We start from the raw sequence: 17947 nt of genomic DNA on the forward strand, positions 1-17947 counted from the left end.
TCGGAACGGACTACAAAAAGATCATGAACAAAATTGGACCCTTCTCAAAAACTGACAAAGACGTGTGCAAGGATGCACGCCTGTTGGATTGAATGGACAATTTAAAGTAAAGATGCACCAAAATAAAATAATTGAAATGTGACATGCAATGTATGAATTTGGTTGATAATGTGTTGTAATGAGAGAGATGTTGTTGATTTAGGGGACGGAAACTTTACAAGCCAATGCCTTCTACAGTCTGTAAGACTGTTATTACAGTCTTTCCAGACTGTAATAACATGTCTGTAAAGAAAAAACTAAACTGAACAAATAAATATATTTCATACTCTTTTTTTACTTTATCAGAACACCAAATGTTTTTCAGAACAAATTTTGTTTTTGTGCCCTGGAGTTTCATTTCTCTGAACTACATACACATTTTAACTTTTTAAGTGCAGTACTGTAATCCCTTGTGAACACACCCAGCAGTCTCTCCTTTCTGTTTTTCCTGTGATGTGCCAACACTGGGAGCTGCTTGCAGACAGTTCTATCACCCATGACAGCCCAGATCTTGTTCAACGAGCACAGAACAAGACCTTCAACATTCTTTAACTTGCAAACATGAAAAAAAACACACAAAAAAAACATCAGAAGTAAAACCGAGCATACGAAATAATCCTTACCCCGCACCCGAAATTATTGTGAAAAGTGGAAAAACTCCTGGTTTTGCATGTTCTACCGCGTGTCTGCGTGGGTACTCTCCGGGTTCTGCTGCTTCCTCCCACCTACAAAACGTGCGCTTCAGGTTAATTGCTCGGCTTCAAAGTGTCCGTAGGTGTGAGTGTGAGTGTGGGTGTTTGTCTGTCTCTGTGTGGCTCTGCGGTGCACTGGCGTCATGCCTGGAGTTTCCCCCGCCTCACGCCCTAAACCAGCTGAGATAGACTCCAGCTCCACGTGACCCGCTTACAGCAGATAAAAGCGGCTAGATGAATGAGTGAAGCACTGCATCACAACATACTGTGCGACAGCCATTACAAAGTCTTTACAAATCCAAATTACAAAGACGGGATAAAAAACCTCTAATCTTTTTAGCCTGTTTCATGCACTTTCTCCGGCAGGTCCACACTCACGTGTCCGAATCCTACACACTGTTGCAGTAGTGCGTTCGAGGGTTCACACTCGACATCTACGCGTTTCCCCACATCCACACAGAACTTTATGAGAGACGCTCACCTGATGCTGCGTTGGTCCGCCTCCGGTTCAGAGGCCAAACCGAGGCACGACTTGGTGTGCCTCGGTTTGGTGCTTAAATAACGCATTGTGGCGTGCTGTTAGGCCAGCCTGGTGCCTGGACTGAAACATTTTGTGTCTTATTGGATTGTTTCATATTTTGCGGGGTTTCGATAAATGTTTAAACAGCCATTTGATGGGCATTTATATTTTATTCTGTTCTTGTTTACTTGTAAAGCAGGGAAGTAATAAATTTGTCTGTTTCCGGTATATTATACTAGATCAGTGGTTCTTAACCTTGTTGGAGGTACTGAACCCCGCCAGTTTCATATGCTCACTCAACGAACCCTTCTTTAGTTTTTTGTTGTTGTTTTTTTTAATTTGAGAGATAAGTATATGTTTTGGTGCATTTAATGAACTGTGCATTAATGTGATCTTTTTCAAAGAACAAAACCAAGACACTGCATGAAGTCACATGAAATGACCTACCTGCAAATCAGTGTGACTTCTGTTGTTATTGAGGGATCAGTTGAGATATGCATGGCTTCACGTTGACAAGTGCTACTCTTGTGTCATTTTCATTGCAAAGTCTCTTTCTTTTCTTTTCCATGCAACTTAATGAAGTGTTCTTTTATTTTTGCCAGTGCGAGACTAGAATTGCTTAACTTGGCATTGCAAATCATGCAGATAGGACGCTGACTTCCATCACGTTCCGTTATACATGTAAATCCATGTTGCACATATTCATCTGACCGCTTTCTTTTTTTGCTCGACATAGTTACTATGAATTAAAATAAGAAAGTAATCAGACGACGTACCATCACGACAGGCATAAATCAACTACTAAGCGTTCAAAATCCCCTGTAGCACAGGTAGGCTAATCGATGTAGCGTGATCACCTGCAGCCAGTGATGGCTAAGGGGAACGTGTGATCACAAACTGATATGATGTGTCAAACGTACACAGGGATTCCTGTATGTTCGGCGGAGGTCCAGACAAAACACCCGACACGATGTGTTGACAATGTGTCGGGTGTTTTGTCTTGACCTCCGTCTCCGCCGAACCCCTGAGACCGACTCACTGAACCTTTGGGGTTTGATCGAACCCAGGTTAAGAACCACTGTACTAGATATTGTAAAAACAGCCCTACTTAATTATTATTGGTTAGCCAGGGGAGGGGCATGTGGATATATAAGGGAAGTATTTATTCTTTATGGTGTGAGAGTTGGAGCTAGAGTGGAGCTGGAGTTATCCAACATTGTGCACGGTTTTCTCTGTATATACTTCTTTTTGTTGCGCTGGGTTATTGGTTTTGGGAATTTTTTATCTTCACTGTAAATATACAGTTTTCTGCAATTTTCACTGGTTGTTTTTGGTGAAAATAAAAAACCCACCAAACGGATCTTTTGCAGCTGCGTCATCAATTTTTCCCCACTGCATTCACAAACCCGTGACAAGTGAAGAAATTTAAAAATTTGAAAATTTCATTGTCTTTTCTAATGTAAGTTTAGTCTATAAGATTTTGCAAAACCCACCCCTTAAAGCCACCACCCCTTAAAGCTTTTGTAAAAGCTTCACGTTTTTATCTTGTTTTCATAGTTGAGTTTTCATAAACCTACTGTACTTCTACATTTGTCCAGGGACTACAGATGAAAATTAGCTTTAAGCTATCTCTGGTTTGTGTAACACATTTGCTGTGCAAGTAAATAAATAAATGAATAAATAAGAGAAAATAAAACGTCCAGCTACCGTGTCACAAAACTTTGTGTCATTTATTTGTCATACGAGGAACGACTGCAGCGGTTTTGTGAAACTTTTATCTATATTTATCCCTCTTTCCTCCGTGCTCTCCTATAGTTCCATTAATACACCATTATAATTTGTGCACCTTCTCCAGAGGTGCAGCATAACATGGATGAATTTGACTGGCATTCATCTTACTTTATTAAACCTGAGGAATGTTTCTGTTGTTGAGGGTTGGAGTTTTGTTTTTGCCAGTTCAGAAGCCATTCCCTTCTGCTTAACTTTTCTAATCCTGTGTCTGCAGTCTGAACTTTATCAAGGGGGTGGGGTGAGGGGAGGGTTTCTTTTGCGTTTGACCTTATTTGACTAATATCACAGAACATCACAGATTTAAAACTAGGTATGCCTTAAAGGAAAATGGAGCTGAGGTCTTTTTCTGACATCTGCCTCCTGTTTCACATTCAGTGAAGCAAGGGAACACTGGTGAGTCTCAGTCTACTTTCAATCTACATTAAAAACACAGATTTGCTGTTTTAAATCCCACTTCAAAGCGGGGATGTTTTGTAATTCGAACTGTCATGAAGCAATAGGAAGGTTCATTGATCTCCGCTATAGTCATTCCTCCAGCTGACGTCTTAATAATGAAGAGTTTCCATTGTCAATGTCCCAAGAAAACAGCAGTCCTTGTTCTGTTCGAAACTATGTTCCAAAATGTATTTCTATTAATATTTGACTTCAGCAGGCTCGGTTGAATATTTCACTTCACTGTTTCATCAATTAATTTGTGAATCTGAAAAGTACTAACAGGTTTTTGTGTAGATACTGATGTTTTTCTTCAATCTATAAAATTATCTTTTTTTCTATCAGATCGGACTAACCCTCAGATGACTCCTCTTACACAGGACAATCATGAAGTCAGCAGGTGAACCACTGTTTAATATTTCATTCATCAGTTTCTCGTCGTCAATATCTCTGTGTTTCACACATCAGACAAACCCGATCATCCATTTTTTTTGCAAGCAGTATTTAATATTTTACTTTCAAAAGTTACAGAAATCATCTTTTGAAATGTAGACAAAGAAGATCCTATTTTACCAGCTTAAACAAGTCTTATCATTGATTACAGACCTATCAGACTTACCTGTGGAAACTGTGGTAAGTGTCTTATATTCCTACCTAAAATAAAATCACTGCACAAGTCAACAGTACAAGTGACACGTTTTTTTCTACGAGTCAGATTCACAAGATACCTAGAACGAGTACATAGAACAGGTTTAACCAGAACACAAGATTGGTGTTAGAGACGTACAGGTGACAGCAGAGATGCTTGTATAGTCATGCTTGTGTTTATGTGTTCAAAAATACTCAAATGAAAACACACAACTGAAAAGACAAATCTTGAGTTGTTTGAGTAAAATCGAGAAAACAGGTTAAGATTTAAGGAGTGGTAACTACATAAGTCTAATTCTGATTATATAATTTAATTGAATTACCATACTGTGCATAATTATTTTTTGTTGGATTATGGAGAGCAGTATTTTTTTAACCACAGAGTCAAGATTAATTGTGAATTGCAGAGTAATTATGTTTTTCATGAACAGTTTAGTTCTGTTTGTTGTGAAAATCTATTGGATTTACATGTAAATAAATTGTTTGTTCAGTTTGTTTTCCTATATTTCTAATTATTGATTTTAACATGACATTCCTCAAACCAACCAATGGTGGATGGAAGTTAGTTGAATGGAACACCACAAATTCAGAAACACAATGACACAGTGTTTCAGTGATGGCACAATGCGTTTTCTGTCTTTAGCTCAGGCCTTTGCCATGCTGGTTGCATCATTCTACACTGCAAAAAATAGAACCTAAAATACGAGAATTAATTTGAGTAGAAAATTATTCATAACTGGCAAAGTTTTCTGTAAAAGCAGGGTGACATTTTTATCTGATTATTATTAAACATTGAAATGATTTTTTTGGAAATAATAGGCTACAGTGACAAAACGTGATGAATTGTTTTTTATGATACCTTTCATTCAAGCTCATGCTCATGAAGTCTATAGCACTTGGTGTTACATGGCTAACTCCAATTTATCCATCCATCCATCCATTCTCTTCCGCTTATCCAGGGTCGGGTCGCGGGGGCAGCAGCTTAAGCAGGGAAGCCCAGACTTCCCTCTCCCTAGCCACTTCATCCAGCTCCTCTGGGAGAATCCCAAGGCGTTCACAGGCCAGCCGGGAGACATAGTCTCTCCAGGGTGTCCTGGGTCGTCCCCGGGGCCTCCTCCCGGTAGGACGTGCCCGGAACACCTCACCAGGGAGGCGTCCAGGAGGCATCCCGACCAGATTCCCAAGCCACCTCATCTGGCTCCTCTCGATGCGGAGGAGCAGTGGCTCGACTCTGAGTTGCTCCCGGATGACCGAACTTCTCACCCTATCTCTAAGGGAGAGCCCGGACACCCTGTGGAGGAAACGCATTTCGGCCGCTTGTATCCGGGATCTCGTTCCTACGGTCACGACCCACAGCTCATGACCATAGGTGAGGGCAGGAACGTAGATCGACCGGTAAATCAAGAGTTTTACCTTTCGGCTCAGCTCCTTCTTCACCACGACGGACCGATACAGAGTCCGCATCACTGCAGATGCTGCACCGATCCGCCTGTCGATATCCTGTTCCATTATACCCTCACTCGTGAACGAGACCCCGAGACACTTGAACTCCTCCACTTGGGGCAGGATCTCATCCCCAACCTGGAGAGGGCACTCCACCCTTTTCCGACTGAGGACCATGGTCTCAGATTTGGAGGTGCTGATTCTCATCCCAACCTCTTCACACTCAGCTGCGAACCGCTCCAGTGAGAGTTGGATATCACGGCTTGATGAAGCCAACAGCACCACGTCATCTGCAAAAAGCAGACGCAATACTGAGGCCACCAAACCGGACACCCTCAACGCCTTGGCTGCGCCTAGAAATTCTGTCCATAAAAGTTATGAACAGAATCGGTGACAAAGGGCAGCCTTGGCGGAGTCCAACCCTCACTGGAAACAAATCCGACTTACTGCCGGCAATAATGACCAAACTCTGACATTGGTCGTACAGGGACCGAACAGCCCATATCAAGGGGTTCGGTACCCCATACTCCCGAAGCACCCCCCACAGAACCCCCCGAGGAACACGGTCAAACGCCTTCTCCAAGTCCACAAAACATGTAGACTGGTTGGGCGAACTCCCATGCCCCCTCAAGGACCCTGCGGAGGGTGTAGAGCTGGTCCACTGTTCCACGGCCAGGACAAAAACCACACTGCTCCTCCTGAATCCGAGATTCGACTTCCCGACGGACCCTCCTCTCCAGAGCCCCTGAATAGACCTTGCCAGGGAGGCTGAGGAGTGTGATCCCCCTGTAGTTGGAGCACATTCACCGGTCCCCCTTCTTAAAGAGGGGGACCACCACCCCAGTCTGCCAATCCAGAGGCACTGTCCCCGATGTCCACGCGATGTTGCAGAGGCGTGTCAACCAGGACAGCCCCACAACATCCAGAGCCTTTAGGAACTCCGGGCGGATCTCATTCACCCCCGGGGCCCTGCCACCGAGGAGCTTTTTAACTACCTCGGTGACCTCAACCCCAGAGATAGGAGAGCCCGCCTCAGAGAACCCAGACTGCTTCCTCATGGGAAGGCGTGTCTGCGGGATTGAGGAGGGCTTCGAAACATTCTCCCCACCGAGTCACAACGTCCCGAGTTGAGGTCAGCAGCGCCCCATCCCCACTATATACAGTGTGGATGCTGCACTGCTTTCCCCTCCTGAGACGCCTGATGATGGACCAGAATTTCTTCGAAGCCGTCTGGAAGTCGTCCTCCAAGGCCTCACCGAACTCCTCCCACGCCCGAGTTTTTGCCTCAGCAACCACCAAAGCTGCATTCCGCTTGGCCAGCCGGTACCTATCAGCTGCTTCAGGAGTCCCGCAGGCCAAAAAGGCCTGATAGGACTCCTTCTTCAGCTTGACAGCATCCCTTACCACTGATGTCCACCAACGGGTTCTGGGGTTGCCGCCACGACAGGCACCAACCACCTTACGGCCGCAGCTGCGGTCGGCCGCCTCGACAATGGAGGCGCGGAACATGGTCCACTCAGACTCAATGTCCCCCGCCTCCCCCGGAACGTGAGTGAAGTTCTGCCGGAGGTGTGAGTTGAAACTCCTTCTGACAGGGGATTCCACCAGGCATTCCCAGCAGACCCTCACAATACGTTTGGGTCTGCCAGGTCGGACCGGCATCTTCCCCCACCATCGGAGCCAACACACCACCAGGTGGTCATCAGTTGACAGCTCCGCCCCTTTCTTCACCCGAATGTCCAAGACATGCGGCCGCAAGTCCGATGACACGACCACAAAGTCGATCATCGAACTGCGGCCTAGAGTGTCCTGGTGCCAAGTGTACATATGGACACCCTTATGTCTGAACATGGTGTTCGTTATGGACAGTCCGTGACAAGCAAAGAAGTCCAATAACTGAACACCACTCGGGTTCTGATCGGGGGGGCCGTTCCTCCCAATCACACCCTTCCAGGTCTCACTGTCATTGCCCACATGAGCATTGAAGTCCCCCAGCAGAACGATGGAGTCCCCAGTGGAAGCATTCTCCAGGACCCCCTCCAAAGACTCCAAAAAGGTTGGGTACTCTGAACGGCTGTTTGGTGCATACGCACAAACAACAGTCAGGACCTGTCCCCCCACCCGAAGGTGGAAGGAGGCTAATCTCTCGTCCACCGGGATGAACCCCAATGTACAGGCGCCAAGCCGGGGGGCTATAAGTATACCCACACCTGCTCGGCGTCTCTCACCATGGGCAACTCCAGAGTGGAAGAGAGTCCAACCCCTCTCGAGAGGACTGGTACCAGAGCCCAAGCTGTGTGTGGAGGTGAGCCCGACTATATCTAGTCGGAACTTCTCGACCTCACACACCAGCTCAGGCTCCTTCCCTGCCAGAGAGGTGACATTCCACGTCCCAAGAGCCAGCTTCTGTAGCCGGGGATTGGATCGCCAAGGTCCCTGCCTTTGGCCACTGCCCAGCTCACAATGTACCCAACCCCTATGGCCCCTCCCACAGGTGGTGAGCCCATGGGAAGAGGGACCCACGTTGTCCTTTCGGGCTGCGCCCGACCGGGCCCCATTGGTGCAGGCCCGGCCACCAGGCTCTCGCCTTCGAGCCCCACCTCCAGGCTTGGCTCCAGAGGGGGGCCATGGTGACCCGCATCCGGGCAAGGGAAAACGTGTTCCAATGTTTTTAATCATCATTTGGGGTCTTTGAGCAGTCGAAGTAAACTGATTTGTCTTCAGGGTTGGCTCCAGTCATTTCCACCTTCTGCTTCGGACTGTGTGGCGCTGCAGGAGGTCTTCTGTTTGGTGCAACACCAGTCGTCATACTTCAGTCCCTGGAGCTCCTGGCTGGCACTGAGCTGCTCATGGACCAATTAGAAAATTACATTCAGGATGGTCATCCTTCAGAAAATAAATTCAAAGAATTTTTACAGGGAAAGAGGGAAAAAATTTATTGAAGTTCATGGTATTAGGATATCCATTTTTACAGCGATATATGGTGTTTTTTCCTCAAGTTTGTCATTAGCTGCAGGTGTCTATTTTGGATTATTAACAAATTCATTGGTTATTAAGGACACGGCTCCATATGAAGGACACGGCTCCATATGTCGCTGGGTTAGTGTGTCTCATGTTTATCGTGACTGGAATTATCCTGGGGATCACTTTTGAATATTTTCTGTTGCTTGTATTTGATGTTGATATTGCTGTCTGGCTTTTATTATCAATACTGGTGTCAGGTTGGCTGTTTCCGACCTTGATTTTTTTCTCAAATTCATATATGTTTGTATTAGCTTTTGGAATAGTTTATATATCAGCCGTTGCATTAATGACGCACATTTTGAGTTTGTGTTTGAAATGAGGATAATTATTGGAGCTATTTTGGTTCCTGTGATTTTAGCTTTAAAAGTACTTGAAAAATCCCATTCCCACAAACTAACCACGCTACCTGTGCCACTGATATTGATCATCTGTGATGTATATAACATTGTAGGGTTCCAGATTGTTTCCTTACAGTCCCCAACAGCCCAGCCACTAAGCTGAGTAGTGCTGTATTGGAGGTCATTTTTGTTGGACTTTTGCCTGGTCTGTTGTGGACAGTGACTATAGGAAGGTCAGTCTTTATGTCTTGTCAACATGGTAGAGCAGGTCAAATATGTGCGTCTGTTGCTGGCTCTGGTTTTATAGTTTTGGGTGTGATCAAGTTAGCTCTAACTATGCTTGGTCCAGGTCCCTCTGTAGGAGCTCTGATGGGGGTAGCAGGAGCAGCAGGGGTATCTCTTTATGCAGCAAGGGCAGCAACAGACCAGTATGGACAAGAAGTAGGTTATGATAATTAAAAAAAAAAAAAAAAAAAAAAAAAAAAAAAAAAAAAAAAAAAGGGGCGGCAGTGGCTCAGTGGTAAAGCGGGCGGTAGAGCGGGTCGTCCTATGATTCAAGATCGGCGGTTCGATTCCCGCTCCCGCCCCCCCAAAAATACCCGGAGGTGAGCTAACAGTGGGAGGTGTCAGCTCATCTCCGGAGCACTGCCGAGGCACCCTTGAGCAAGGTGCCGTCCCCTTTACAAATTGCTCATTTGAGGCGCACCAAGAAGGAGCTGCCTGCCACTCTACCTCCCCTGCATGCCTACTGGCCCCTTTGTGTGTGTGTGTGATACAGGGGCCTGTACTCACATATATGTATGCATGCGTTTGTAATCAGTAGCTAGAGTGTGCTTCTTAATTTCCCTTCGGGGATCAAACCAGTATATAAAATTAAAAAAAAAAAAAAAAAAAAAAAAAATGATGGATTGGTAGGAAAGTTGGGAGTGATGGTGGGGGTAGTTTCAGGAGCTTTTCTATCCACGTGTGCTCACAATGGGTTGTCAAGGATGTTTTTGGGTCTATATGCATCTACAATACATGCAGGAGACTTTAATATCTTTTTAATTTGTACACCATGGACATTTAATTGTTGTTTCTCTATATATCTTGTACCTATTTTTGTGGTATTTTATGTTAACATCGTTGTTGTTTTTGTTGTCTATATTACCTGGGGCTCAGCTATACCATTAAATCCAGTATACAAGACACATCGTTTTCCAGCCATTGGTTACAGTCAAAAACATGGATGCAGGCAGTAGGTAGCACAAAAGTTAATATTGTTTACCTCTCTTTGCAAATGTTCATTGAGTCCTTCATTAATCAGTGGCAGTAGTTTAACAATGTGTAACTTTGGTATACATTGTCCCAAATCACAAATCAGTGTAGTGATCAAAACCTGATGTCTTTGCACTCGTGAGTTGAACGAAGAGACATACACGCATCTTCCCATTCACTTCAACTGAAGTTTTCAGTTGAAGTGAATGGGAATCACCACTGCTGTGAGCAGTAAACCAATTAATTTATGTTAGCTAACTTTGGACTTCAGTCAGCTAAAGAAAATGTTCGCAAATACATGAAATTCTTTGCAAATACTCTCCAAATTATTATTTCCTTATTACTGTAAAATAGAGCTACCAGTTGCTGCTTACTGTAGGTATATGGACGACAAGCAGTGGCAGAGTGTGTTTAGAATGTTGCCTTTGATTATATCTGAAATATTCCTTTTACTGAAGGCAGACATTCCACTCTTAAGAGCCAGTGAAAACAATTCAATACAGTATTGTGCTTGTTTCACATCTAAATGAAAGTTGAACAAGGAATTTTCTTGTATTTGACCACATTTGGATAATAACCAGGACAATGTGAAATTCAAAGTAGGGCAATCACAGAGGAGGTCAGAGACAAAGACATCACACATTAGAGAAATTACAGAATGAAATGGGAAGTAAATAAATCCCAAACCATTACATGATGGGCATTGTTCAACAGCTGATACTTATTTTGTGTTGGAACACACACAAAAAAAAACAATACTTACTCCCAGTTCCTGCCTTTCTCTCACAAATATGATTTGTTTTCCAATAACATTTAAAAGCAGTGATTTGTGTTAAACTGAACTGAATCAGTTTTCATTTCCAGCCCCAGGCAACTGAATAAATGTCCTCATATTATTATTGATTAAGATCCAGTAGTCAGTAGTAGAGCCTCTACACCCAAACAGCATTGTAGATACATATCAATCTACCAGGAAGTCTGATACACTTAAACTCTTGTTTATGATATGATACTTATGGCTTAATGAGTCAGTCATGATATCTTCACATACATGCAAGCATATTTCACCAAACACTTGTCCAGATAATGCTCCTGTCTGTAATAATGGGATTTGTTTGGTTTTTTGGTTGTCACACAGGTGCGTGCGTGCATGCGCGCGCGTGTGTGTGTGTGTGTGTGTGTGTGTGTGTGTGTGTGTGTGTGTGTGTGTGTGTGTGTGTGTGTGTACTCAACAGGAGAATACTCTTGTGGCATTAAGTTCACTGAATTTACTTTGTATACAAACAAAACAGATAAAACAGCCTGAAACACTCTCCAGTTTCCGTTTGATTCCCAGAGACAAATGTCACGTCATGTAAATGTGAACAGTAAAGAGTTACCACTGGGTAATAATTGTTTAGAATGTGAAACTTGTATAGTACGCATAGTAAAGCACGTGTAATGCAATGTTAATTTAAATAGTCCAAGCAATGAGGATTAGAAGGAATCTTAAGTGTTGGTGAAAGCAGCATATTAGCATCTGACACGTCACAGCACCAAGCGGCTCTGGTCAAGTTGCGGCCGTGAGGAACTTCTGTTTAGAATGCCGCCTGTGCCTGTTATTTAGTTACATACCGGCTGATAACATTAACTATGTCCTGTAATTTGGGTCCATGAGAAAATAGAACAATTTACAGAATAAATGCATGCTTTAATCTGTCAGTATTTAAGAGCTCCAGTGGCAGTGAAATCAATCCAGTTCTCAGTTCTCTGTTCTGAACAACTGAAGAAGCCTGAATAAGAACTAAAGAAGATTTACATCGTACAATCTTCATTGGCTCACTCTAAATGTATTTTAACATAATTGCTTGTTTCTTGCACCTGTGTTTTTGTTTTCTTATTTTTGTATTTGTAGTTAATCTTTATACATGAAACTGAGTTGTCTATGAATTTTGTTATACACTTGTGAACGATGACATTAAAGCATTCTATTCTATTCTATTCTATGCATTCTATTCTAAGCCTCCTCAATTAGAGGTGAAACGTCTTCAAGGAACTTTCTACAAATTTAGTGGATTTAGTTAAATCCTCTCAACAACCATGACTTGGATGCATGAGACCCTTCACAGACATTTAAGATATTTTATACCTGTTAGAAGTCAGGTGGTTTCCAGGTCAGGTAGAGCCATAAGAGTCAAAATGTTGAGCTCAGCTGCTGCCATCCACCGACACACTGTTAGGCAGAGGTGCGTTTTTTAATCACAGCCGCTGTCTGGATGCATTTGTTATTTAGTCTTAAGTTTTATGATTTATTTGGCCATGATTAGGTTAAGGAAGCATATAAATGCTACCTAACCTCAGATAGGTATTTATGTATCTTTATAATTAAAAAACAACAACATAGAAATTAAGGTACAGCGACGCACCTTTGAGGTTGGATTTATGTGGTCATGATTAGATGGAAGCGTACGTGGGATGATGTCAGAGATGATCCATGCATCATAATGTGTAAAATGATGTGATGTGTTAAAAACTTATGTGCAAAATGTGTGCAAATATGTGTACACTGAATGTGAACTCACCTACCGAAGCACATGTTACTATTTGAGTGACAGACCGAAAAATCAATACAATTATTGCACTATTGACTCAGCGATAGGGATGAGCAGGTACACCACTATCTTTATCTGTATCTGTATCTGTTCAACCATCTAGATTATCTGTATCTGTATCTGTACTCGGCGGGATTCAAACCGGAAGTGGGTGTAGTTTGACCAGACGGGGCTTAAATTGGTACATTATTTTAAGTCTGAAATTGATATGGATTGATCAGAAGTTTCTATATTTATTGTTTATTTTAAAACTATTTACAGAACAGCCTCAAAATTGAGATTCAAATCAATGTTTTTGATCACAAAAGTAAGAACTATTTACAGAACAAGTATTTTATAAACTCAGAGCATGAATATTTTAAGTGTAAGAATGAATATTTACAAAACAGCCTCAGAATTGAGATTAACATAACATAACACAACATAATATAAGATAACATAAGATAACATAACATAACATAACATAACATAACATAACATAACATAACATAACATAACATGAATTTTATTTGTCAGCAGTGCTGAAATGTGTTTTGTGGCCCAGCAGCCACTTTATGCAAGAGAGAAGAACATATATCACACACATATCACACAAATTGACATGACACATATTGACAACATGGAAACAGTAGTTGAGAGCACTTGTCCCCCACTCAGCCCATCCCCGGTTTTGCTCCTGGTTAAGCATTAAAGTGGATTGATGGAAAAAGGACTTTTTTAGTCTAACCTTCTTGAAAGGTGGTACCTTGTATCTTCTTCCTGAGGGCAGTAGATTGTATTCACTGTATAAAACATGACTGGTGTTTGAGGTGATGTTTTTTGCCAGTCTCAACATGCTGTTATTAGATAGATAGATAGATAGATAGATAGATAGATAGATAGATAGATAGATAGATAGATAGATAGATAGATAGATAGATAGATAGATAGATAGATAGATAGATAGATAGATAGATAGATAGATAGATAGATACTTTATTAATCCCGGCGGAAATTGTACATATCCACTGCTCAGGCATTACATAACGAATAAATACTGGATAAACACCAGGAGAAAAGAAAGACTGACATCACAGGACATACCACAAGACATACACTAAACTAACAGACACATGCAGCACTAAACTTTAATTAAAATATAAGCAGTATAAAATTAAATTAAATCCACCTCGCCACCTCCCCCCGCTCCTCCTGAGAGAGTCATTGTACCCCCTGATGGCACGGGGCACGAAGGAGGACCTCAGCCTCTCTGTGGAGGCGCTGTGTGACAGCAGTCTGCCGCTGAAGGTGCTCCTCTGCTGTGAGAAGGTGGTGTGTAGGGGGTGCCTGGTGTTGTTCATGATAGCATTAACTGTAGGCATGGTCCTGCTCTCCAGAACTGTCTCCACAGAGTCTAGGCTCAGCCCGACCACTGAGCCCGCTCTGCGGATGAGTCTGTTCAGACGGTCCATATCTCTTTTCCTGCCCCCCCCCACCCCAACACACAATGGCGTATGACAGCACAGTGGAGACAACGGACTGATAGAACATGAGAAGGAGCTTAGGACAGATGTTGAAGGTGGCCAGCCTCCTCAGGAAGTACATCCTGCGCTGCTCCTTCTTGTACACACAGTCCGAGTTGAGTTACCAGTCCAGTCTACTGTCTAACTGCAGTCCCAGGTACTTATAGTTTTCTACCACCTCCACCTCACTGCCTTTGATGATCACTGGCTATGGAGAGGGAGGTGCCCGTCGGAAATCCAGCACCATCTCCTTTGTCTTGGACACATTGAGCTGGAGCTGGTTCTGTTGGCACCACTCCACAAAGTCAGCCACCAATGCCCTGTACCCCCCCTCATCACCCTCCCGGATACATGCCACAATCACAGTGTCATCGGAGTACTTCTGTATGTGGCATGTATCCGAGTACTGCTTGAAGTCCGATGTGTAGAGGGTGAAGAGAATGAGGGAGAGAACAGTCCCTTGTGGCGCCCCCGTGCTGCTGGTCACCATAGAAGACAAACAGTCCCCCATACAGACATACTGGGGTCTGTCCGTAAGGTAGTCCGTAATCCAGCAAACTAGGTAGGAGTCCACAGCCATGGCGGTCAGTTTGTCCTGCAAGAGCCGGGGCTGGATGGTGTTGAAGGCACTTGAAAAGTCAAAGAAGAGCACCCTGACGGCACATTCCCGGGCGTCCAGGTAGGAGAGCACCCGGTGGAGGAGGTACAAGACAGCGTCGTCAACCCCAACCTTGGCCTGATAAGCGAACTGGAGAGGGTCCAGATGGATTATAGAGAGGTTATACATGGAGGTGTACAGTTGCTGAAGTTCCTGTCCAACAATCTTTGAGCATATGTTCAGTTGATGTGACATTTGTGACTTTAGTGCTACAGACAGACATCCATACCAGGTAGTGCTACAGTACTGAAGAACACTTCAGTCAGTCAGTCATTTTCTTAACCCGCTTAATCTGCTTACGCAGGTCGCGGGGGAGCCGGTGCCTATCCCGGCAGTCTCATGCCCTTTACAATGCTTTTGTAAAGGAACTATTTACAGAACAAGTTTTGTATGAACATGAGGTGCATTAATACATTGCATGCATTAAGAAATTATGAACAACAAAATATGCATGAACAAGGACTGTCATTCTCAACACAACTTTCTAATTATTTTTCTTTTTCATTATTTAAATTTCTATAATCTGTTTTTTTTTCAATATTTTTTTATTTTTTAAACATAATGTTCTAGCTATTTTTTCCACACAAAGTTAAAGTTTGTTAAGGCGTGTGTGCGTGTGTTTGTGTGTGTGTCTGTTTGTGCATGTACGTGTGTGTGCGCGCGCGCACGCACGCGCTCTCGCTACATGTCAGTTAAACTACCTATACAGGATATAAATTATTAATTTGAACTGAAGTGAGAAAGTGTCAAACTAAGAGCAAGCAATTAAAAAAAAAAACATCTGGAGTGGAGGTACAAGCAGTTTTCAGCTCCGTCTCCGTCAGCTCCGTGTACATGCAACAAAACAAAACACGAAACAAGTTCATCGAGTAACTTTAAATAGACCAAAATAGAGGCTATCTGAAGAAATCTAAGGAAAGCAACATGAGTTGCAGTGAAGCCACGCACAGAGAGATCAGTCGATGTCTGTGTGTGCGAGAGTGGCACAGCCACAGCTCTGTCTGCAGTGACGTCTGATGTGTCTCTGTAGGGGTGGGCGGGCGCTGCGTGTGACTGGCCAATCACAGAGCGTGAACACAGTCAGTTATGAGGATTTTCCTTCAGCTATGCCAGCTGGGATAGGCTCCAGCTCCCCGTGACCCGCGCAAGAGGATGAAGCAATCAGGAAAATGAATGAATGAATGAACGAGCACGAGTATTGACGAGTTTTACTCGTGAAAAATGCGTTAGCCAATACTCGTCTGAAACGAGTACCCGGCTCAACCCCACTCAGTGATAAATCTTTCTCTTGCCTCCAAATACAATAAAGCAACAATGTATCTGAGCTCAGCTTATTTTAACACCAGTGGTCAGTGGTCGATGGATGGGAAGAAGTACGGTACTTATACACCAAGGCATTGGGAATGAAAATTACAACTACCATAGTCAGAAATTGGTAATGGCACTGGGCATGAGGTAATGTCACACCTCTTGTCTGATAGTTTGTTTTATTTTTGTATCACTAACTTTTTCATTCCAGATCATGTCTCATCAGCAATCAGCTCTTTTCCTTCACCTGCCTTCTCTCCACACACTGCAGCCACTCTCCAGCCTTTGAATCTTGCCGGTTGCTCAGATTTTTGTGATTGACTGAGCCTGCCTTTCGTCAACCCCTGTTTGGATTTGTCTTCCTGGTTTTTGGACTGCCTGTTGTGTATGACCCTGCCTGGGTTTTGGATTACCCGGTACGTGACCCCTACCTGCCTGCTTCCCTGTCGTGCTTTTGGGTTCTCCCTGCCAGTCCTGCTTAAGGCCCTGACAGAACAATCTGGCTGCAATGACCCCAGCTGACAGCAGTCCTGCTCAGCAGAACCCACCATCTGAACCCAGCTTGACCATCACCTCCAGAGCTCGATACTGGGGGACAGCCAAGTGGGAACACCAGTCGCCTGTGTGCGCATGTCTCAGGCTGGTTTTTTGGACTCTGCCCGTTCGTCTGTCATTTGTCTTATTCATCTGCTTGTTGGAGTGATTACCCAGGACCTGACCCCTGCCTGTTCTATTAAACCCATTTAAGACTTGACCGGCCTGTTTCGCTGTCATGCTTTTGGCTTCTCCCTGCCAGAGGCCCTGACAGGATATTGTCATAAATTAGTGTTTACATTTTCATTAACAGTGCTGAAAAATTTCTAGACTATCGGAAAATCAAGAAATACCACTGACGGTTTGGGAAACAGTTAAACTGTGACTCGGAGTCAGCACTAATTACTTTTTGTGCCCCCTGTTCTGTCCATCAGGGCAATGTTATCTCATGTATCCACTTAGTGTAAACGCTTCAGTTCAAGAGTTAGCTGCCAAGGTTGTCTGCTGGATGCATACCGTTGTTCTACCAGAGCTTTTTCTGCCTCCTGAAGCTGGAAGAGTTAATGGGATCAGTGACGTCAAACCAGAACACTAAAGTCAAAACAATGTGCTGAAAGAAAATAAAATTCTCCACGGAGAGACAAGCAGCATTGTCAGATGTTAATAAATCAAATCTTGTAAGAAAAAAAATACCTAAAATTACTGGATTTTAGATAAATGATCGCCTAACATCGTTCAAATGGAAGACGGTCAGATGTTTGAATAATAAGCTTCACTCATAAATGTAATTTGAAAACTGTACCTCAAATACTTTCATTGATCTATTTTCGTAGAGAATCATCTTCATGTCTGTGCAAATGCATGCCACATTGTATGAGTTTTCATGCATGTGTGTGTGTATACATAAGCTCCACATGTGATAACATTCTCCCATTTCTGTTGGTGGAAATATTTACGCTAAGCACTAACTTGAGCGTGCAGTTCAAACAGACGGAGGCCAGTGTTCTTTCCCCTATTTTCAGATGCCTCCAGGGGGCCTTCCCATACAAGACGAAGCATTGTGAGCCTGGCCCTTCTCTTTCCCTCTTCCCACCCTCTAATATAAGTGTGTTTACATCAGCACCTGATATCCATTTTCACTCACTCATGCCAGTAGCTGTGAGATATTTA

The 17947-nt window shown here is 43.5% G+C and overlaps 1 long non-coding RNA gene across 3 annotated transcripts in view; it reads left to right on the top strand.

The window, feature by feature from the left end:
- Nucleotides 1–3308: 3308 nt before the first annotated feature.
- The window catches only part of LOC137603568 (uncharacterized), a 30170-nt gene continuing 15531 nt past the window's right edge, over nt 3309–17947 (top strand). For all 3 annotated transcript variants that reach the window (XR_011037300.1, XR_011037299.1, XR_011037297.1), the window contains exons 1-3: nt 3309–3435; nt 3820–3874; nt 4079–4107. This is a non-coding gene — a long non-coding RNA (uncharacterized lncRNA). The remainder of the gene's footprint in view (nt 3436–3819; nt 3875–4078; nt 4108–17947) is intronic.

This window comes from Antennarius striatus, chromosome 2, assembly GCF_040054535.1.
Source record: "Antennarius striatus isolate MH-2024 chromosome 2, ASM4005453v1, whole genome shotgun sequence".
Taxonomy (NCBI): Eukaryota; Metazoa; Chordata; class Actinopteri; order Lophiiformes; family Antennariidae; genus Antennarius; species Antennarius striatus.